The sequence below is a fragment of the Ictidomys tridecemlineatus genome, chromosome 3, assembly GCF_052094955.1.
Source record: "Ictidomys tridecemlineatus isolate mIctTri1 chromosome 3, mIctTri1.hap1, whole genome shotgun sequence".
NCBI lineage: Eukaryota > Metazoa > Chordata > Mammalia > Rodentia > Sciuridae > Ictidomys > Ictidomys tridecemlineatus.
Genome location: NC_135479.1, coordinates 135,216,276 through 135,240,824, shown reverse-complemented (window position 1 = coordinate 135,240,824; position 24,549 = coordinate 135,216,276). Strand labels below are relative to the sequence as shown.

Genomic DNA, 24,549 nt, shown 5'->3' with positions numbered 1-24,549 from the left:
GTTTGTGTCCTATTTTACTTGATATTCACGTGATTTATTCAGAAAGGGATATAATTTTCCTATTTATGGATGGTGAAATTAAGCCCGAAAGGGGAAGGATCTACCTTCACCTTTGATATTGTCGCAGTCAAATAACAAAGCTTGGTTTTAAATAAGGTTCTCTGACTGTAGCAGAATGTCTGTCTTGATTCTTCTGCATCATTCTCCCCAATGCTGATGGCAGACTATTAACGAAACATTTGAAGGAAGTGTTCAATATTTAGTTTGCTTTGTTTCACAAAATAATCTAAAAGATCAATTCAGAAAAATAAAGATTCACTGGAGCAAAGGTCATAGAAAATGCCAAGTCTACATTAGTAAAATGCCTGAATTATAAGAAAAAAAATATATTTCACTAGAAAAGCCTTTTTTATTACTTTGAAAGTAATGGAGTGGCACAAATTAGATGATTCTGAGGAAGTGCCCTGACTGAGATTGTTTGTAATTAGTGTAGCATCACTTGCACAAATGGGGGAACCACATACAAAGGCTTTCCAGTTGATTTTTCCCACTCAGTTTCTCAAGAAAATACCTTTGTCCTGAGGAAACACAAATCTTCACTTATTGCCCACAGGCAGGACATTGAAATTTCATGGGCAATTTTTAAGGTTAAAATGCTAATGCTAGTGATTGACAGGGGCTGAGAGGAGTAGAGAATGGGAAATTAGTGTTTAAAGGATACAGATACAGTTGGAGAAGATGAAAAGATCTGGACATGGATGGAACAGACAGTTGTACAACAATGGAAATGTGCCTAAAGCCACTAAACAGGGCACTTCAAATGGGTTCCAAGAGTAAGTTGTATCTTTGTTTATCACAACAAGAATTAAAATAAAGGAAATGCAAATGAATGTTAAGATCAGATTCCACCATGGAGGTGTTTTATATATTACACAAGGTCAAAGATAAACTTCATCTGAATCTCTGGTTGACTTTAAACTCAAAAAAAAAAAAATAAGACTATATTTCTGAACCACAGTAGTTAAAAATAGTGAAATATAATCTACTCTCTGTAAGGACATATACAAACTAAAAATAAGAGCTTTAATTCTCCTAGCTGAAAATAAGTGAAGAGATACTTACCCCTTATTCTGCAAACCCCGTCTTTTTCTCAGAACATTTACTTTAGAACACTTGTAATTGTTAAGGACTTTGTCCTCTCTTTGAAATATATATAAATCCTTTTGAAAGCTAGATAGGACTTTCGTTCATTTCCTGACCTAGGAATGCCTTTTTCAAAGACCTGGGCGCATCTCTTTGAAAAGTAAGCATCAAGGGAGATTTTGTCCATATCTCCTAGTTTCTATGGGAGAAATAGGAGGCTAACCTTGGTAGGTATCTGCTCCAAATTCCAAAATTACCTCCTGAATAAAGATAAAAGAATTTTGGTATTCTTCTGGATAAAGCCAATTACCTAAAATCTAACACCATTGATCACCCAAATTATCAGGTAAAAAGATGGACTATGAATGGCAAATGGAGCTGTCAAGCCTTCTTACTTGAGGACAAATTATTGTTTATCTTGAAAATGGGTACATAAAGGATTGCAGTTTCTGTCTTTGCAATCTCATAGTGGATTAACTACAATGTGTATCACATTCTGATTAAAAGCTCATTAAATAATTAAGCTGTTTTCTTTCTTTTTTATATTGTGGATAGAATTTCTGAGAAGAGTTTTGTTGTTAATTTTATTTCCCCAACACTTCTGAGCCTGTAATTTTTATAATTTCCACTACAATAAATACTAGGAGATAAAACTAAAAAAGAGATATGCATGAGAAAGACTAATTTCCATTATTACAAATAGGCAGAAAAAAAAAAACAGAAGAAAGCTGCAAATGAACTTCTAGGGAGGTGGGGAGAAGGAAAAGACACTTTAAATAATGAGTATTGGTAGCTATGAAAACAAAAACATGGCTAATTGTACAGGCAGGACAGAAAAAATCTCCTTTGCAGAAAGGCTCATAAATAGGGTTTGTAAAATGAATTTTTTAAAAAAAGGAATTGTGCGTTTTTGAAGCTATAGACTTCAGAATAGACATCATACAGATATCCACCCACAAAGGAAAAAAAAAAAAAAAAGAGAAGTTAAGGTATAAAGTGGACTTTTACTAGAAAGAAGGGAGGATGGCAGAGAGGAAAGAACATCCTAATAACCTGCCTGCCACATCTTTCATATTGGCTACCTCCTGGATCTCTAAACAAAGACTTTATAAAACATATGTTTGTAAGTATTGGTCCCTTCTATCTTGTTTTTTGGTTATATGTACACACGTTATCTTTTCCATTTCATTGTGCAAATCTTGAAGGTTGTTAAAGCAAAATAATAAGTTTTGTTTTGCTGATTTCTAATCCTTTCCAATGCCACAGGCAGAGAACAGATCTAAAATGTATCTTCTAAAAATGTCATGGATAAAAGTAGAACGAAGTATTCAATTTTGTAATCTTAGTAATATTAAAGAAATGGATGTGGCAGGCATCACATGTTCATGATCTGTTTACAATAGCACAAAAAAGATGGCAAACCTCTGCTGGGTTTGTTCTTTTATAAGTCAAATAGCCATCCATTTCATTATTTTTTATTTTAATTTGTTCATAATCATATATTCATATTTATTTCATTCTATTCATATTTATTTAATCTACTTCATTCCTATATTTATTATTTTATTTGCTATATTTGTTTATTATATTTATTTAGATTCATTGTGAGTATTAATTACACTGAACATTTGTTGAGTGATTAGGGAAAACACCAGAATAAAACAATACAGAAGAGTTGACTGTTCAGTTCTAGTGGCATAACTAAGAAAACTAAAAAAGCAGTCTGTAGAGACCAAAAGAGAAGACAGAAGTAACTGGCAGTAAGAAATGGTGATGCCAGGGAAAGTGGAGAAGATGGGGACATTGGGAGAACGAATCTGAAGACACACTGGAATAGGAGGCAGAAAAAAACCTTTAAAATCACGAGGCCTCTGCCTTGTCAAGTATTTAAAAATGAAATGTAATCAACTAAAGCAATGCTATTTTGCTGAGATCAGAAGCACCAAAGTCTGATTCTGGGTCTTACGCTGACCTTGTGACCAGGCTTCCAATTCCTGGAACAAAATCACGATCATGAGTGATGCAGATACAACCCTGCCAATAAAGTCTTTATTCAAGATGTGTTTCTATGTTTTAAACACAATTCTTGGACAGTGAGCTACTGAGGGCTCACATTCTCCATATCCTATCAGTGTGGCTTTTCTCAAAGAAGTAAGAGGAAGAAACCGAGATAATATGTGAGCCCCTCTGTGCCCTCATTGAAAGCACAGGTTTTCTTTCATCAGCACACATTTAGGGCCCCTTCTGTGTACAAAGCTCTCCAACCTGCCTTGCAGACAAAAGCTGAAGATGGAGTTTCCGATCACAAGACGTGGTCTTTTAGAATCCACTGACACAAAAGCAATCTAGTGAAAGGCAAAGTTGGAAACCTGCTCTAAGAAAGTGTTTCTCAAACAGTGAAGCACATAAAGATTCTCTGTGTATCAGGGTATAATGAGAATCCACATTCTCTGACTCCAGGGCAAGACTCAAGTGTCTGCATTTCCACGCAACCCTTGGAGGCTGCCACTGGACAGATGCACAGACCACACAGTGAGAAGGCCCTGCCATGCTCAGTTAGAAGAGAAGAGATTCCTTCTAGCTGATAGCTTTGGAAGGTATCATAAAGAAGACCCCATGTCTAAACAGAGAGAGAGGCAGATGTACCAGAGTGTGCGTCTGTGTGTCAGGTGGGGACAAGGGACAGCAGGGAGTGAAGAGAAAAGGAGGGAAGGGAAAAGAAGGATTTCCAGAAAGAGAAAATAACTTGAGCAAAATTCTGAATGCAGAAAAGTGAATGGGGTATTTAAAGGAAAGTGAGAAATCTGATGAGTATAATCTGCAGAGGAGTAGGCAAAGAATTATGGGAAAATGGCTAAGGGTGATATGCCAGGGAAAAAAACGATACAGATTTTATATGAGTTTGACTCTACTTTTTTTGTGTAGGTGGAAGGAACATCTGATCACGAACAAGAAAGGCAAATTCCAACAGTTCAAATGAATTATGCAAAATAAAAGAGCCTAGAATTTTGATCTGGCCTAAAGTTATTCATATTTCACTTTTTTGATATTTATTACTGTTATCATTATTCTCCAATCAATAGTGATTAGCTAATTACAACCCATCCTCAAATGAATAACCTTTCTTCAAATGATACTATTTAGAACCAAAACAAAATATGGCCTGTCCCAAGTTCCTTGAAAGGTTCAGGACTCCACACCCTAAAACCAAGCAGTGGCTCAGTGGCACCACAAAGCATTTGTATTTTCTCTCAAAACCTGAATGTTTCCAGAGTGTTTCATAAGGTTACAAACTGAAGAAGTGGCTGTGGTTATGCCTAGCATGTGTGAGGCACTGGGTTCGATTCTCAGCACCACATGTGAATAAAATAAAGGTCCATCAACAATTAAAAAATAAATTAAAAAAAAAAAAGAGTGCACAGGCTTTTGCACAGTTGGCTCTATGTAAAGTCAGAGTAGAGGCGATATGATGTGGCAGGAGACAGAGGACTCCCGGGATGACCAGGAAACTCTAGCAAATGCCAAACCCTAACAGGCAAGTTCCCTGTCTCTGGTGCCAACACTACCAATAATAAAGAAGAGAAAAGGTATCTAAAGTAAAGACAGCTAATAAACCGTCTGGCAGTACTTGTTTCTGTGTCTTTGTGAATCAGTCAAAGCTCTCCCTCTGACATTATTTGGGATAGGCAATGAGTCTCATTTAGCAAAAGGCTCCAGGTTCATTCCTTAAATAAGTAAACACATCTGAAAACACAGGTGCACACATGAAGATCAGGCATAGACACGTTCATGCTGAGACACATGATGAAGCAAGGATTTCATAATGTTAGCAATGGAATCTCGGTAGTGGGGACATACATGTTCACTGTCATATTTTCAACTTTGAAAACTTTCATTAAAAAGTTAGGGGAAATTATTCCTCTTTTAAAAAAAATCATATTAGGTAGGAGGTAAAAACATTATGTACTATTCTCTCCCTTTAGCATTCATCCAATCCTACTCCCAACATAATTACGTGTTAACTACCAGAAACAGACTTTGCCATTTTTTGCTCTTCATTTACAAAAAGTGAATCACGTATGGAGCTACGTCTGGCTTCTTTTACTTAACAAAAAAGCATTTACATTCTTCTGGACCAGTTCATGTAATTATATTTCATTCCTTTCAGTGCCTAAATATGATTATATTATCCAGCTATACCATAGAGAATCTAGCCATTTCCCTATGGATGCATTTTGATTATTTTCAAAACTTTTGTCTTTTTTATACCACACTTAGACTTCCGGTCATTTTTATTTAGACTCAAAAATCAATAGGGTCCCAGAAGATCACAGCAAGAACCTGAAATGAGTCTATTACTCAAGAAGATGAACATCTGAACAAGAGGGAGGTGAAACCAATAGAATCGACCTCAACAGTTAAAAGAATTATTGGACAGTATCAATTATCAAATAAATGTCCAAAACCAACATGTAGGCAAACCAGAGCTCTAAATGACAACTAGGATGCATCAACTTAAAAAAAAAGAAATGATCAACTTCACTTAGGGTATAGATCCTCATATCCTCATTCAAACACTCCAGTTAACTGAGTTCTTATGTCAAAGCAGAGAAGTAGCAAATTTGGATGGAAGGCAAACACTTTTTATTAGCAGGCATATTGATGGGAGGAAGAAAGTTAAGGCTTTAAAAGGAAACAAAAAATAAATAAATAAAAACATAGGGAGTTATCCATGTGGGGACCAAGAGCTACTTAGTATCAGTCCTACATATTTCAGTAGGTCCTAGGGTCATCATTATGTGCAGTGAGAAATAATAGATGTTCAAAATCATGGCCCTGTATTATGAATGAAAGTATAATTTCTCAGGATACTTGCTATAAGATAGCAGTGAAATATAGAATATATTTTAGAAAGACAGCCTATCAAAAGAGTGACAAAGAGATCCTTGATCACAGGAGACCTGTGGAAGACTTTGCATCAACCACTTCACTGAACTGACAGAAAAACAAAAGCACCGAAGATAACAAGAGCGTTCTGAGGTCAGTACTTACTGGAAATAATCAGAGCTATAACACAGAATATGTGATTTTTATGCCTCTGTACTTGTGGCCACTCCAGGATTGCAAAATTGCTAATCAGGGACTAAAACCTTAACTTTCCATAATGGCCTATGACCTAGAATTTACTCATTATTGAGTTCTTTTTTTTTTTTTTTTAGAAAATAGAAGTTTTATATGAAGATATATTGTGATAAAATCCATGTTTCTAGTCAGCTCCCAGCAAAGAGAAATGAGACAAATAGCACGTACTCATATACCCTGCAGTATGCTAAAAAGACAGATTTTCCTCAGAGTCTCAATGTTTCCTAGATCCACAGGGAACTTTGTTGCAGCAAAGACTTCCTGAGAAGTGTTTAAACAGTGAATTCTTTCACCAAACCTCACCCTGAATTTGCTAGTGTTTTCTTTTAATTCTCTCACACTTTATCTACTTTCTTATCAAGATAACCTCTAGAAAATCAGAAAGGAACTTATAAATCAATAATGTTATCCAGGACATTATTGGGAAACTGAAGCCCAGAAAGAAGGGGTGACTTTCTTGAGTCGATAACTTGTTATTGGAAATGTTAAAAAAAAAAAAAAAAAGTCTTTTGATTCTCAGTTTAGGCCTTTCTCTGATGAAGCCATGCTGTCTCCTAACTCTGAAAGGCCACTAAGAAATATCACTGTCCCTAAAAAATATCATTAATATCCATCCAAGGAAAGAAAAATATCATTAATATCCAGGAAAAGAGTCATGGCTAAACAGGGAATGGTCCCATATCAAGACAACTCCTTGGGTCCAGAAGCAATAAACAGGCTGCTAAAGGAGCTGAAGCTGCTGTTCTTCCCATGACTTTGGTGAAGATTTATGGTGTATATGGGAAATCTTGGCCAAACGTCCTACAGGCAGTGTTTGATCGGATCTCTATGGATTTCCTACAGCTATGAAGTTGTCAACATCTATTTTCTAGGGACAGTTGAACTGACTTGACTGAAGATATCTAGTACTTTCTGAAGTCTCCCTACAAGGAATAAAACTTCATAGTTTGAGATATCCAAACATGATAGATTTGAGCATAACATACTGTGCTATAACATTTCATTTAAAAAACTGAACCGGATTGAAGATTAATTTTTAAGCCTCTGTACTTCCTGAGAGGAAAGATCACCTTATTTAATTAAAAAGCACTGTCCACTCTTAGTTGTTGCCCTGACCAGTAGAACCCACTGCCAGTCTTCCTTTCTTTAATTCTGTCACATTCAAGATTATAAATCAGCTGCTGACCACTTCCTATCCTTGCAACATTCCTTCCTTGGAGAACCAATGAACTGTCTCGATCCCGACATTAAATCAAAGGACTATCACTTTTAAACAACAGAGCTTTCAGATTAATAATAAATTAATTTAAAAGAAAAAAAAAGGGAAGAAGATAGAAAAGGATTGGGTCCGGTGGGGGGGGGGGGGGAGGGAGTATGTACTCCTGACATTCTGGCCTGCAAGCTACTGTCCTTTGAAATAGCAAGAAGAAACCATTTTTTAAAGAATCTTTTTCATATGCTTCCAACTACAAAGGGAATATTTTCCAGGGGAGGCTTGTCTAGTCTGCCTTGAACTTGTTTGGGGGTGTATCATCTTTCCTTCAAGAGGTTTGCCCTAGGTAACACTGCATTCCTTTGGAAATTAAAAAAAAAAAAAAAACCAACCCAGCGCTGGCAGCCAGTGGGAGGTTTTTCTACACGGATGTGCACCTCCCACGTGCTCTGGTCCCAGACACGACTGGGCTGGTAAGAGGGACCGAGGAGGGAACCATGCCAGGCCCAGACACAAGTCCTCCATTCTGACACAGAGTGCTGCCAAGAGGGAAGGAACCACATCCTTCCTCAGCCTAAGTCCCCTTCTTAAATCGAGCAGTTGTTCAGAAGGGGGAAGCGCAGGGGGGGAGTGAGGAGGCGACATCACTACTTGGTGTTAATTATAACAAGGGGAAACCTTTATTCCCAATATAAAGTTTCTAAGTGAATTCAAGACAGGGTCTCAAGGCCGGAAAGATACTTAAATGTCAGTTTAATTCAAACTCCTTTTTCCAATATTCAAGTCTCCCTGTAACATCCTTGCCAAGTGGATGTCTAGGCCCTTTTTAAATATCTCTAGTGGTGGTGAATTCATTTCAAGTCCCGTTTTCATATGGTCCCAACTGTAATAAATGTGTCAAGATGTTGAGCTAGATTCTGGTCCTCTATAATTTTGATCTACTTTGTCCTGGTTGAGATCTCTAGAGCCAAATTGGTCAAGTGGCCCCATCTTCCTCAGACACCTTTGGGCATTTAATCCAGTGGTGTCGTCGGTATTTGAAAGCAGAAGTTCCACGTCTATGTGGATCCTTAGGACCAGTGAAAAGCACATGTTTCCCTACTCACCTCTCTAACCCTCGAAGTGAGAAAAAATATATTGAGGAAATGAAAATACCATTTAAAAAGGGACAATGGTCATCAACTAATTAAGGTATCTCCTATGTGTTTGAACTTAAAAGGAAATTGGAAAAGGAGGAAAGGAAGCAATAAGAGGCGAGAAACTCAAATAGCCAATGATGCTGAATTAGTCCAAGATGGGTTTCCAGAGAATTGTCAGACAAATCAGGTAGTAACTAAACACCTGTTACAAGATGCTCAGCTGTACATGTAAGCAAATTAGACAGGAGCCATGAGACAACAAGGCAAGCCTCAGCACAACTAGGCAAAGCATCCTGTTTCATTGTGGGTTTTACAGTCACAGACATGGGCCCAAATCCTTCTCCCTATCTGAGCATGCTACTTTACCACACTGAATCTCAGTGTCCCTATTGGTGAAGAGGGTCAGTAAACCCTTCATGGAGTTAGGTAAGAGAGTTATGTAAAACAATTTTACACAACACCTGGCACAGCATAAACACTCAAAGTGGTTAGCTATTATTATTTTTGTCTTATTTTAGAAGACTAACCTTTGAGTCTCTTAAACTTTTCCCTATATACTTTTCCTTGTAGCAAGAACAAGGAAGTAGAAAATCCAAATACCTGGAAGGGAGCAATAAGAAGATCCATTCTCAGGTGAGAAACAAGATAAGAGAAAGAGCTCATTGGACGAGAAGTCAGAATGCCAGCTATGCCAGCTAGGAACAGGTTCAGCTGATTCTAAAAATGGTAGATTCCTCAAAGGCCTACTGTAAAAGCCAGAGTTTTAGTCCTCTTGACCCCAGCGATCTAGTATTCCCTGAGAACCATCACACATATTCCATTTAACATCTGCAAAAGCTCCATTTTTCAATGCCTCTACATCATTAGCAACAAAAATCCTGGAGTCCCCAAAGTAAAGTCCTGCAGTAGTTACCTCATTTTTATTTGCCTTAGGGGTGCCTCTTAAGAGGACAAAACACTGCCTGGGTGCAGCAAAAGGTGGTTACAGGTGTTTTAGTCACTTGCTACAGGCTGTTGAAATCTGAGGCAATACAGCATGGGATGTGAGCCTGTGGTTTAAATAAGTCAAGACAAGTGAAGGAGTTCAGCTGTGTCCTGAGAGGCAGGAGGGCTGAAGATAAGGCTTTTAAATATGCAGGAATGTGTGCTGGTAAGTGCTGACAGGGAAGACAGAGAACAGCCTAATTCAAAATGTGTGCACTTCCTAGAGATGTTAAGGTACTCAGGTATGTTTTTTGTAAAGGACACTTTCCTCTTCACCTTGAGTTTGATCGAAGGCAGTAAAAATACTGCACTGGGCTGAAGAATCAAAAGAGCAAGAACTGTATCACCCAGATCACCAGACACCTGCTGCCTGGGTGAAAAGAGACCTTACATGTAATGAAGTCCAAAACCCATAGACGGATTTAGAACAGGAACATAGCATGACCGAAGAGGTGTCCCAAGAAGATAACCAGGCAATGGTGCACAGTGAAGTGGAAGGTGAGTGATTGAAAGGTGCCCATTGAATAGACAGAATTCCAGTGAGCTCTCTTGATCATCCAGGACTAAGTGGCCTCTTGATGGTCATTTCAACCTCTGAGCTTCTGTTTTCTCATTTATAATAATTCACAACAAACTGACCTTACAGAGCTGTTATCAAATCTAGTGACAAGAAAAGCAATTCATAAATTGTTGGGCTCTTGGACAAACACAAGGAATACCCTGACTATCACTCAGTAAAGCCCAAAGTCTTACTAAGGGAAATAAGTATCTTTATCTTTATAGGACCTTGCCTTCCCTCAAATGACACTGATGTGAGTACATGAGCCAACTTCATTTAACTCACTGTTCCAATTGCTTATATATTTCCTCTTGTTCTTCACACACTAGAAGCAAAATTATTAGGGAATTTTAAGGAATTATCTAGCCACATCACAAGGGCATTCCAGCCTTGGCTTGCAATGTCCACTGGCATTTTAATTCCAAGAATGGTCTTGAACAACCTCTTCTGATGACTCTGGATCACCACCCTTGGTGAGGACAGAATAGAGCTCTAGGAATGCAAAATTTTCCCCTGGGTTATTATGATAGAATTCCCACGAGTTGTCCCATCTATTCCCTCTCTAATCTGCAACATTTTCTCACCAATACCAGATCTGTCTAAAACACAAATCTGATAATGCCCCTCCTTTGCTCAAGCATATTCAGTGGTTCTCCTTGCCTTACAGAATAAAGCAAAAATTTCTCAAAAGGATATTTAAGGTACTGAATGACACAGCTCACTTTTTTTTTTTCTTTACTGGTGCTGGGGACTGAATACACAGCCTTGCAAATATTAGGAAAGTGCTCCTCCAATGAACTATATCCCAAGTTTTAGAGTCTGATCTTTAGTGATTCCTTTGCTCATAGGCCATCTCTCAGTTAAACTGGGTCCTACCCAAAGAAGGCCCTGCTTTCCTCTCTCTATGTTTTAGTTTTACTGCCTTAGCTGGAATATAAGTTGATGGTGATTTTTTTTTTTTTTTTTTTTTTTTTAGACAGGGCCTCGATAAGTTGCTGAAGCTGGCTTTGAACTTGTTATCTTTCTACCTTAGCCTCCTGAGCTGCTGGTATTACAGCTGTGGGCCACCACACTTGTCCTTGGTGGGGATTTTTAACAAGGTCCATGAAGTTAAACTGGGATTACACTTCCCAGAATTCTTATTCCCAATGGTTTCAAGTTAGGGCTGGCCTTCAGAGGGCCTCTCCAGGCCCTAGATACTCCTGCAGTTAATGCACACCATTTCTGATTGCTGGCTCTCTTCCTTGGTGGTAGTAGCCACGTCCACTGTTCTTCCAACCTTGCCAGATCTCCCTGTCCAATGTCTCCAAGTCTGAGGCCAGGCAGGTGAAATATTCCACAGCCTCATGCACCAGACCCCTGGGCAGATCACCCACACCATACAGTGAGGGGCAGCAGAGGTCTATAATTTGTTCTCATGGATTGAACATTGCTCTCTTCTACATCATATCCAACTTTTCTTACTGCCTGTCTGCTGACCACAGAAAAAACAGCCTTCCTCAGACCTCTTCACCAGCTCTTTCTCAGGGTCTATGATTAATGATTTTCCTCTGATCTCCAAACTTCTCCTTCTGGATGTTTAATTGCTCTTCTTTTCCCACAATTGTAGTTCTCTCTCTGATGAATCCCAAATTCCACAGCATCCATATTATCCATCCATTTATTTCTGCTCCCCTAGTTAGACCCTCACTCACATACCACTCCTCACCAACTATTTCATGTCCATTCCTGCCCATCACTTCAAGACTCCCTTCAAAATGGGACTTGCTCATAAACCGCTTCCTGAGCTACACAGTTGTTGTCTCTCTTCTTAAAATACCAAATTCTTTATTATATATTTTTAAAACTTGCACTAGATACTCTTACACTATTTCAAATATTAAATACATTGTATTATAAACCCCCTTATGTATCTTATCACTCATAACCATCTATAAACTTACTCTGCAAAGGCTGGGTTTGTGTGATTTTCTAATCTCTGTATCTCACCAATGCTTTACCTATGTAAAGTTCTCAGAAAATGCTACTGTCCAAAAGAGCAAAGGAATTGTCCCTGTCACTGGTCCCTTTTTACTAACACATGTAACTGAAAACCAACACTACAATGTAAGATATCACCTGATTTATATGAAGCCAGGTTTTAGAGCTACCACCACACCTTTTTGTTCCCCTCACTCAGAGAAGAATCTCTGTAGTCTACTTTCTACACCTTTTATTCTTATCACACACATAGTTCTAGCAAATTTGTTGCCTGGATTCCTAGTCTACAGTAAAGTAGAAACCATTCCCTGTACAGGGAATGGGAAGAAAACTGCTAGAAAAAGGTGAGCTGAAAGCAAGAACTAGCAGACAGTAAGAAGGAGAAGAAAAGAAAATTTATGAAAATCAGATTGCATAAATGTAAAAGTATACCAGTCTGCAGCCATTTGTTATATGGGTAAATGATCTCACCTCAATAAATTCTAAAGGAATTACAGTCCACTCCAACAAACTGTCCTGAATAACCAAGATTAAGTAATGCCACATAATTTAAAATAATCTCCTTCTGAGATAATTTTGAAAGTAAAACTTTAAAAAGAAAGGCGTACATTGGAAATTTCACCATTTTTAATTATCCCACAGCACCTTCCATTCTCAGAGAGGGAAAAAAAAAAAGAAAGCCCAAGGAATATTTATTTCCTCATGCACTCATTTTAAAATATGTATGAGTTCCAACTATGAATCAGGCACCATCCTCTCCCCCACCCCTCTCTTTCTCTCTCTCTCTCTCCCCCTCCCCCATCTCTCTGTGTCTCTTGCATGTGTATAAGCGCAGGCGCAACAGCACTGAAGGGTGGGACCGCTGAGAGGTGATGAAGTCATGAGCACCTTGCCCTTCAGTGGATTAATGCCCTTACAGTGGGAGTGGATTAGTTATCCAGGGAGTGGGTTCCTGATAAAAATGTCAGTTCAGCCCCTTTTCTTTTGAGAATATGTGTGCCTTCTTGACTTTCCACCATCTGCCTTAGGATAATGCAGCAAGATGGCCTTTCCCGATGAGAGTCACTTGACCTTGGACTTCCCAGCCTCCAGAACTGTTAGAAATGAACTCTATTCTTCATCAGTTACCCAGTCCCAGGTATTTTGTTAAAACAGCAGAAAATGAAGTAAGACCACCAATAAGCACCGCAGTGATTTCTTACAAAGAAGGAAACAAATGCATACAGGACTCAGTTCATTGTTACTACCTTCGTCCAGAGCAAAACAAACTGTCAAATGGAATGAAGTTTCTGGACTCCCTCATACAACCTTTGTCTCATTTCTCTGCCAAACATGTCTTCACTGCAGGGGAGGTCCCTGGAGATTCCAAAGGTACTGCAACCCTGCACAATTTGTTTTGGAAGAAAAATGTGGCAAGACAGAAAAACATATTTGATTTTATCATCACAGCCCCCAATGCACTCATGGAGGCAACAACACTGGCACTTCTGTTTTTCTTTAGTTGTAAATTAAATTTACAACTAAAATTTAAAATTTGCATAGGGATGCAGTAATGATTAAATGAGACAATGAAAATAACACACTCAGCACAGCTCCGGGTCACAAGAAGCCTTCGATCAATATCTGGTCCTAAACTTACAGCCAGTTCTGTGAATTACTCTTATTTAATGTTATCTGGGGCAAATTGTTGGTATTCTCCTGCATTTCTCTTGTCACCCAGGATGCTCGGGGGCCAATGCTGGAATACAAAATAACTTTCCAGCCAGGCAGATGGGCTGGGGAGATGAATGGGCAGGATTGCAAGTGCTGCCTGCAGGTGTATCAGATGTTTTGAGGGGAAGAGACAGGGCAGTCACACAACACCTTTTGCTCCCGTGCAGTTCCCCAGGACTGGCTGTTCTTCCTATAAGAGGGCCTTTTAGCATCCACAGTGCATGCTTTGCTTTGGGCAATGTGCCAGAATGGGCCCTGGAACAAAATTAACATCACTGATTATGATTGGATCTTTGGCTTTGATTTTTAAAGGCAAGTTAATAAAACAAGCACAACTAGAAAAACTGCCTGCGTATATAACTATAAGCATGTTTGGGGAGGTTATTTTAGTTCAAAAAAGTAATAAAAAGGGCTCAAATGGACTGAGTACTAATTATGTTCCAGGCACTGTGCTAAGTACTTTATATGCATATTTTATTTAATCCTCACAACAGCCCTCTCTCTGTGCCAAGAACACAGATGAGGAAGCAGGTTGAGATGTTAAGTAATTTGACCATATCCCAAAAGTAGGGAGAGGCATTTGCCTGCCCAGGTTGTCTCAGTAGAAAGCCCATGCTTTTACCACTAAATGCTTATGAAATGATACCACCTGAGACTAAAGGGCACATGTTCATTCACTGATTAAATACACTTATTGAACTATTCCTTCAAATAAAACACTATGAAGTAAGTGGGACAAAGAGAGATGAATAAATATGTAGGATCACTTCTTAAAATCAAAGAGCAGAATGGCATAATAATTTAGCTTGCTCAAGTTCAAATGGGGGACTCCAGCTTTTGGGCCTCAGTTTCCTCTTCTCTAATATGTTGGTTTCAACTGTACCTACCTCATAGGATTGTCCTGAGACTTCAAAGCTAATATACATAAAGCACTTGAAATGGGGTTTGTCATAGGTTGTCAAGTTATTTTTCACTCCCATTATGAAGGGCCACATATAAGACTGAATACATGTGCATAGACCAATAAATAGTTCATGGAGAGATGGCCTACAAGCAACTTATTGAAGGGTTAGATACCATTTAAATGTGTAGAGCCAGAAAGAAGAAATTGATCTTATATGGAATTGAATTTGCTCACTCTTCAGATTTCAGAAACTGGTAGCTGAAGTTTTATAAGGAAATAACTAGGTTCAATGTTTTGGGGGACTGATTATATAAAACACCTACACAGGAACTGTGAAATTTCCAGCTGAATTGAATTGAGCAATAGTGCATACATTCCCTTCCACTACTCATTGCATTTGGAAATAAGAACAGTCTCATTTCAGAAAAACCAAAAGAATCCAGTTTTTCCTATTTCCCTATTTTTTCCCCTTTGAGACAGTCTAAGGGGTACAAGAGGCTATGAATGACACATCAATGAAACCAAGATGTCTTTCTCATCTGTTCATAGCAGCCCATAGGAGATCAGAGCCGTCCATCTCCCTTTCTTATAAATAAGCTCCTCCATTTTCCTTCACTCTGTTCAAGGCTCCAGATGTGTTAAATCTGGTCACCATCCTGCTTCTGTGCTCTCAGGGACAGCCTGTCACACATTATGCAAAATCCAGACTTCTCACCTTGGCCAGCAAGGCCAGTCTGATCTAGCCCCTGCCTGTCACAGGACCTTATTACCAGTCTTCTGACCCTCTTAGCCAGACCCAGCCACCTCAGACATGACCTCAGGTCCACCCTGGCTCCTTTGCTGGCTTTTCTCCTCATTCAATTGGCACCTTCTATGATATCCTTTCCTGAACACCTTAACTAAAATACAGATCTCTTCAGTGTTGGTTGTTTCAATCAGTCTTCCATGTCTTAATCATGAAATCACTTGTTTTTCTTCTCTTTACCTGTCCATCCACATTATATATAAACAGAAAATATACATACATATATTTCCTTCCTCCCAAACTCTCTAAACAACAACTATAGCATTTAAACAATAAACAATCACTTCAGCATTTCTGTTTCTTAAGGTAGTTTCAGATAACTCCAAAACATAGATATATAGATTGATAGATATGTATATATATATATATATATACACACACACACACACACACATACACACACATGTCTACACGTACACATATTATCATTTCAATATTCTAAATGTATAAAATTAAACATTTCGCATATATGCACACATACACCTACATACACATTTGTATATGTATAAGGTTATATATAAAAGTGTCTATAAGTACACCTATCAAATTATATTTCAATATCATCAATGTAAATTATTTATTTAACCAGTTCCATGTATTTATTTCTACTTCTTGAGGATAATTAATCATACTTATATCTACCCATACATTTATTTATTTATTCATCATTGACTCATCCATTGGATATCTGCCATTTGCTAGGCACTATTCTAGGCACCTGGGATACATTAGTAAATACATCAAATATCTCTGACTTGTAGATTTTGTATTCTAGTTGGCATGAAATAAAAAATAAACAATAGACTAAATAAAGTAATTAAACATCATAAGAAATCTCCGTCTAATCTATATATCTGGGAGATAAATAGGACATGCTTATTACCATTTTACAGTTGAGGGGAATATGGCTGGAGAGCCTAAGCAAGCAGTATCTAGGATTCAAATCCAATCCCAAATTCAAAGCCAAGCGATTTTTCACTACCTACTATTCACCATCATTCAATCCCCTGTCCCCATCATCTCTGTAATTGGAAAACTGAGATCAAATCTTCTAAAAAAGTAATATTTACTATGTACTATGATTCTTGAGTCTCTATCATTTCTATAAAGTGAAAGATCTCCTATATTTCAATGAAAGCCAAGCTTCTTCCATGGGCACTAAAAACTCAGAAGAATAAAGCAGAAAATTTGTACTCATAATGCTGAAATCCAAATAAAAGCCAAAGATTTTATCCTTTTATGATTAATGGTGACACAGAGCTTGTTTTATTTTTTTCAAAATTTTCACTTTCATTTCCAAAATCATAAATGTACATTTTCCTAACCCAGCTGTCTATTTTCTCTTCCCATCCCCAAATCTGGATTCCAGAGTGGGGGAGGGGGTGGGCTCTGCAGGTTATAGAAATGTGGTAGAATCACATCCCTAAGGCAGATAAGATATCTTTACCCATCTGACTCTTGATGCAGTGTTCAGCTGTGATTCTCACTGAAGCCAATGATACTGCCAGGCATCTGTGACTTACAATGTCTTGTTCCACATGCCATGACCTGTGGATGTGGAAGGAATGAAGCCCTGCTCTCAGTCTTGCATGGTATCTCCTAAGACAGAGCTCACCAGTCATGTATTCATAGCAACTATCTGAGAAAGAATCCTGTCCACATCCTCATTTCACAGGTGAGGAAGGCACAGAGAAAAATGCAACCAACCAGAACCAGGGCTGGTGAGTTGAATGGCTGAGGGAAAATTCATGGTCTTAGACCATGCCAACTTGGTGTTAGAAAGACAGGATCTAAGACTCAGTCCTGCTACAAATATTTAGTCTCTCTGAGTAACAAAGTATGAAGTAATATTTTTAAAGTGTGCATGCGTATATAATAGCAAGATTTTGAGATTTTCAAGGCTTCAAGTTCTATATAAATAAAAACTATTATTATTTGAACTAGGCCTTTTATTCTCTAAGCCAGTATTCATTTGGACCTGCAATGGAATTATTATCATTGCTGTTAATCATAATAAAGTTTTAAATCCCCCAGCACCAGGCTTTTAACAAATGTTATAATTTAGACTGACACTTACCAAAAGCCTGATGAAATGAATTTTATTATCCTCATTTTACAGGTGCTAAAAATAAGGCAGAGACAGACCAAATAATGTTTCCAAAGTCAAGCCCAGGGAGGTTAGTTAGTGGGATGTCAAAGCCAACTATGTCACAGAGCCACAATTTTAAGTCACTGTAACTTCTAATGATACTAGTTTAAGGAACTATTCTACTGATTTAAAAAAAAAATGCAGATATCTTATATTTTGCCTTTAGAATTGAGTGGTAAAGGAGGAAGCCAGTGTAATCATAAATACTTATTGCCAGACAGGTGGGAGCCACAAGCACCCATGGGGCATAATCTTGAAATCAGAGGTTATCTGTCCTTATGTTCACCTGATGCCAATTATATCAAGTAAAATGAATTCTTCACTACTTTTAAAAGTCTTGAGATTGAAGCCTTTTGCAGCTGCTCTCTTCTATGGAAACTTCCTACTTTCTCCAGGTAATTTATTTATGACACTTGACATTGGCCTTACTGTCAATATATGCAAGCATGCACTTCAGTGTCATCCTTCACTGTGTTTGCTGCAAAACATCCTTTATTATTAGGTTATAAATGTGTTTTTCCATCATTGAGCCAGCAATGAACAATCTTATTAGATTCTATAACTCCTTATCATGTGTCTGATTTTGTGAACAGAAAATTAAAGGAAATTAAAATTATCTTATTTGTCTATAGAGTCAACCTTTAAGAAAATTAGTTTTATGATATAATAGAGGGGAAAAAATCAGAAAACTAATTCTGGGCCTATTTGACAGAGGCTGATCTGACCTAGGAAGAATCCATTATCAATTCAGTTTTGTACTTTGTATGTGCAAGGCACTAGGCTGGACACAGGACAGGATAAACCATGTCCTCAGCTACTTAGGTGCCAATCAAGGACATGAACAAACTACTTACACACACATACACACACACACACACACACACACACACACATACACACACACATACAAATATCATCCTAGAGATAGAAGATGTTATAAGCATTTAAGGCAGTTCCATAAATTAAGAAAAATCAACAAAGAATTTGAGCAGCATGTCTGAAAGGAAAGAGGAAAAGAAAAGATACAGCCTGAATAGATATGGCATAAGAATGCAGGGAGGGGGCATTTATGATTGTAGTTATACAAGTCCTCAGGTGCTAAAAATACAATACAATGAACCAAAGGGTTTTGCACTCAAGCACACACAGGTTCTAATCTTTACTAATTGCATAAACTTGAGCAAGTCTGTAGGTTGCTCTGAGCCTCAGTTCTTACATCAGGAAAAGGCAGACAATGATATATATGTGAAAGATATCTTTGTGTTGAAATGAAATGACAAGAGTACATGCACCAACGGATGCTAATTTCCCTTGCCTTGGTCTGTTTGGCTTGAAAATACATCTCCTGGGCAAAAAAAAAAAAAAAAAAAACAGGGATATTTCCTCTTTAGTCCCATTTCCCCCCTTTACTTTGACTTTTGCAGAGAGATGTGATTGCAGAATTTTGGTTGAAAGGAATCTTAAAGAAAACTACACAATGCACTGCAGAATAACCTTAGAGATCATCCAGTTCAGCTCTCTCACATTTAGGCCCCAAAATAGAGATTCCTCAGTCACAGACAAAGTAATACCAGGACTAGAATGGCAGGATGTGGATGGCATGGGCCAGAGGTCTTAGCCCAGGTCCTCTGATCTAGTCTAGAGAAAGGACAATTTCAGTTTCTTCCTAGTTCTAAAATGAAATGTACTGATGATTCTCAGCATCATACTTTGGTTGTGCTATGTGACATAGGTCATGCTACTTAACTTCTATTAACATCAGTTTCCTAAAAAAAATTAAAATAAAAAAAACAGAAGTATTGCAAGGATTGAATAAGACGATGTATGTAAACCATTCAGCACAAACATGATGGAGTTCAATAAAGAATAGCTATTAAATTTTGATGACCATAATTTAACAGACTAATAAATTGAAGGAATTTCTGGCAGAAGAAAGAATTAGTGTTTATTAAATTCTTCCTATGGAAAAGATGCTGACTTTTGGAAAAGACAGAGACTGAAGATTCTAAGGAGGCACCAGCGTTCCTACTTCCTAACTGCAGAGCCTGAGAATAATCCCTTTAGAAGAGTGCCTCAGGTACCTGCCAGAGTTGAGAACTCAAAGCGCTGCAGCTGAGAAAGTTGAAATAAATGCAAACTAGAAGGGCATCCTATCTATCCCATCAGCATAAACAATGCACTCCAAGTTTTATAAAAATGAGCAAATGAAAAGTTAACCTGAGTTTATCCCCCAACATGTCAGACACCAAATGTTTTGTAACCTTCTTATTCTTTGGTGGTTTTTCTTTCCCCACAGAGCAATTTCCAAAATGGGCAAAGAGCACAGTAGGTGGCTCTCTTTAATATTTCACAGGCAAGGCAACAGTGACTCACCAGAACCTACATCTGTGTCACCAGCAAAAGCCCAATGAAGTTGAGCAACAAATGAAATTGTATGTACACTGGAGATAACCTCTCTTTCCCCCTGTCTCCTCCTCCAATTTCCTCCAGTCGCATTCTGCTTTCCTAACAACACCAGGTAAGATGTACCTACTTCTTGGCAAAAGCAAATAAATAAATGTTCCCAAATGCCAAAAGCAAGGAAAAAAACATTTCTCCCAGGACTGCATTTGCAAGCCTGTCTGCTTGCTATAAAGGAGACAAACCTGATGACCTGTGAGGAGTCTCTATAGATAAATGGCCCCACTGCCTGGACCAGAAACAGAACAGCTCATCTTCCTACTGAAGTCTGCAGCCATAAGTTTCCGCAAGGAGGACTGAGATTCCAAACAAATGATTAACATCAACAGGAAAGGATGCTTTTTTTTTCAAATTTGCATATTGTTCTCTCTATTCCACTCTTTATCCATGGAATTTGTGAAAGAGCTGAATGATGCTATGGCCATGCATGGCATTTGTTTCTCAATACCAGTCTTTGAACTATTACAGGATTGCAGAGAGAAGAAACCACCCAGGACAGAAAGAAAAATCAGACATAATTCTGAACTTTATATATTCATAGTAATCCTTCCTCCTAAGAGTTGAAGGGGCATCACATCAAACAAATGAAAATGAGTAAGTTGCCTTAGAGATCATCACTTTAAACTCTCTCTCCTGAGAGTCAGCTCCACTAAATTCTACAAAGTCATGTTGAAGGATTGTACTCTTAGCAAAGAAATATCTACTCTGTGACAAAAAGGATGCCCTGAAATCACCAGCCAGATAAGGTAACCTAACAACTAAAGTAAAGTACTCAAGATCTTATTGGACATGTAGCAGGGTGTTATAGGAAAACTAGAAGCTAAAAGGTATAAACTATATTCCTAAAGCTGGAATTTCCCATCAAGGTGACCCATGGCAGCCTATCATTTTTGAGTCTCATTCCAGTTTTCAGTAAATGAAGACTAGCTAAGAAGAGGTGTCATTTAATGAGCACCTATTCACTACACATATTTGACATTATTTCACTGAATTTAATCTTCACATAAATTCTTAGAGTAAGCAATTTTATCCTACTTTAGAATTGGGTAAAATAGAAGCCCTAAATAGTAAAATAAGTTGCTAGTATCACCCAGCTACTTTGGTACCAGAACTAGAATTTGAAATCAAGTAGGTTTTATCACAAAACATGGGTGCCTTGTACTATTAATATGCCTGCTATGTCCTTCTCCAGGGCTACTGCAAATAACAAGGAAGGTAATATATGTGGAATGTACTTTGGAAATGTTAAAGTTCTATATATATACATATGGTTTTGCTAGCAACAAATAATAATATGTATAAGAAGTAAGGATAACTGGATTTCCTTTCTTCAAAGAATCAGAACCAAAAGAAATTTGTTTTCAATCTCCCTTCCATCCCCTTCTTCTGACCTTATTTTGAACATTTTGCTTTTCCCCACAAGTCCCTGGTCTCTCAGGCACACATTCAGATGTATCCCCGCCAGCTCATCACAATGCATGCACACGGAACAAGCTGACAGAAGCAAGAGATTCCATCCTCTGCAAATGTTTGGTGTGGGAGGTACCTGAGTGGGTACCACTGGACTCTTACCTTCTCTCAAGATGTACCACACCCATTCTCAGGTACTCATCAATACTGCATATAAATATTTTGAACTGTGAAGGGCAACCAACTATAAATACCAAAGTCAGGGACTTATGATGTGGCCTATAGATAGAACTGAATTATTGTGTGAATCAAATAAAAACAACTGTCATGAGCAGGGTACAGATGTATGAAAGAAGCTATTTAATTTTAAAATAGCAATAATACAGGAAGACCAGTGTAGGCCTGTGTGTGTTTGTGTTTAAATAAAGCAAGTTAGTCTCTAAAAGAGAACGAATTTAGTAGCATCCCTGCACAAATATTAGCTGAATAACATAAAGTTGCTTGACTGATCTAAGAGAGCAGGAATAGAAGGCTTAGCACAGTCTATTACAGCTGTGACTTCCAACTTCCTCCTCTGGTCTTTTTTATCCCTCATTAAATTAAAGCCCCTCGTTGTCAATGAAAGATGCCTCAGATCAAGGCAGTTCACAGGCCTGAGCCTTAACCTAAAAACTAGTAGAAAATTCATATCACTAAGAAATATCAATTTTATATTCCACATCAAGCATCCATGATCCAAGTCACATGTGAAAGATGTACTTTAACAGAACTGTTCTAATTCCGAAGAAGAAAACATCACATTTCCATATTTAAAAAACAAAAAGTCACTTCAATGTAATAAGAAAGCAGTCTCAAAACTCAAAGTCTCCAGGATTATTATTCAAGAATATTTATAATAGTTATCATCAGTTTCAAATAGACCAGGTACCAGGTCAGCCACTGTGCTAAAAACAAAATGTAACTTGAATTGCCTGCCCCATTTCATCCTCCCAACTACCCTAAGGTGACCATTAGAATCTCCATTTTGGTGAGTGGGGAAAAATAGTATTAGAAAGATGGGCTAATTTACCCAAGTTCAGACAGCTAACACATGGCAGAACTGGAAACCAGGCAAATCCTCTTTTTACAGCTGGTAACTAACCCTGGGATCTGACAGCAGAGCAGGAAAATGCTTCCCCTGGTGTCCTGGTTCACAATTGCACAACCAGTGGTGGAGGAAAGACAGGTTGGGAATGGGATCTTTAAGGAAACAGCAGAAGTTTGTTTTTGTGGTTTTGATTTTCTCTAACTCTAGCCTCCTGATTTCCGTCCCAGTATTTCAAACTGGAAAGGGAGGGGCGACATGGTTCCGTGAAGTCAGTTCCTTAAGGAGGAACATCTCATTCTCCACAAGGCCAACAGCTCCGCTCCCTGCCGGGACTGGGGAGAGAACTGGAAGTACCATAAGAGGTCACCAGCATCCAGGCGTCCCTTCCCTCTCCCTGAAACTTCGCCTAGAGCCTGTGGGATATCCTTAGCAGGAGCATCTTTTCGAGAAAGCAGGTCAGTAAAGGAGAGAGTGAGGCTGCTGGCAGCCTTTACCCAAGCTGTCATAGCTCGGGGTTGAGAGCGACGTGACACTGAATGGGCATGCTGGGACACACAGCCTCCAGTGCTCATCGCTTACATTTGCGCGCTGGAGCAAGCAAGGCGCAGGAAGACCGGAGTAGATCCCGCAAAGGGCTGAGAATGGGCACAGAAACGCACGGATCCCACGACTGCGTTACTTAATCCCTACACACGCAAAGATGGGGCTCTGAACTGCAGGGTTCGAATCCCCGCCACCGCACTGAGTGATCTACCCTGGCCTCTGCCTCGCCCTGTGTCTCAGTTTTCCCTTCTGTAAAACAGGAGGATTGAAGGAGACGATCTCTAAGAATCCATCTACCCTGAGTTTCTGTGGCAGGATGAAACCAGTCCTCACTGCAGCGCGAGACTCACCTTTCTTGGGAAGCTGAGCGGGCACAGCAAAAGGGTGGGATGGGTGGAGGGTCTCCCTGCACTGATTCTCTCCGTGCTCCGGGCCAAAGCGAAGCCCAGGGGACCTGGATCCCGGCCGTCTTCCCCAATGAGCCTCTTACTTTCCGCCGCACTTTCTTTTTCCCCCTTCGGGGCTCCTCCCCCGGCGCCGCGCGATTGGCCGCGATATCGTGGATCAGGCTCCACCCGCCGCCTTGGCTCGCAATCCAGCAGCGTACAGGGCTTCCCGAGCCTGCGGCTTCTGGGCGGCACAGCGGGCCAGTCCCGCCCGCTGCGAGGAGGAGCAGCGCAGGGGTCCGCCTGCGGGCGGATGCGAGGCTGTGCTCCTTCCTAAGGCGCCCAGCCACTGCCTGGACCGTTCTGAGCGCGCGAGGAAAGGAGAGCCATCCTCCTGCAGCTCAGCCTGGCACGGTGCCCGGCGCTCCGGGAGGATTACCACCCCCCCGCCCCCCTGCGCACGCACATACACCGTACACATAGGCGCAGACATGTGCTCTTTTAAAATTATGGTCTCACAGCTGAAGTCGGGGCAACCCTGACTTTTCTTCCCGTCTGTATGTATCTAACTGTTAGGGAGCAAGGCCATGACAGTCTTTTTGAGCGCCCACCATGTGCCAAACACAGAGAGCAACAGGAAGAAACAGAAAAGCCATCTCGGCAGTCCAGAGCTTTTACTAGAACTGACAGTCTTGTGAAGAAGCAACCGGTCATGACAGCAGAACTGCATCTGGATTGTCCACTGGTAAATAATCAGTGCCTAGGACATACCTGGAACAAAATACGCTCTCAGTGCATGTGTGCTGAATGAATGAGTGAAATAACTAATTGGTGACAGAACGAAATAATCCCAATAGAACGATTGCATTCATTCTCATTTCTCCAGCTTTCAGCAAGAGACTTCAGCTGCAACACACACACACACACACACA

General features: G+C 39.3%; 1 protein-coding gene across 5 annotated transcripts in view; it reads right to left on the bottom strand.

The window, feature by feature from the left end:
* Il1rap (interleukin 1 receptor accessory protein) overlaps positions 1 to 24,018 on the bottom strand; it is a 136,872-nt gene extending 112,854 nt beyond the window's left edge. Inside the window, exon 1 of one of the 5 annotated variants that reach the window (XM_005342374.4) lies at positions 23,582 to 24,018. The gene's annotated coding sequence lies outside the window, so the exon portion shown is untranslated. The remainder of the gene's footprint in view (positions 1 to 23,581) is intronic. The other 4 variants (XM_078043871.1, XM_021721417.3, XM_040270149.2 and 1 more) reach the window with 4 other exon arrangements.
* Between the last annotated feature and the right edge of the window lie 531 nt (positions 24,019 to 24,549).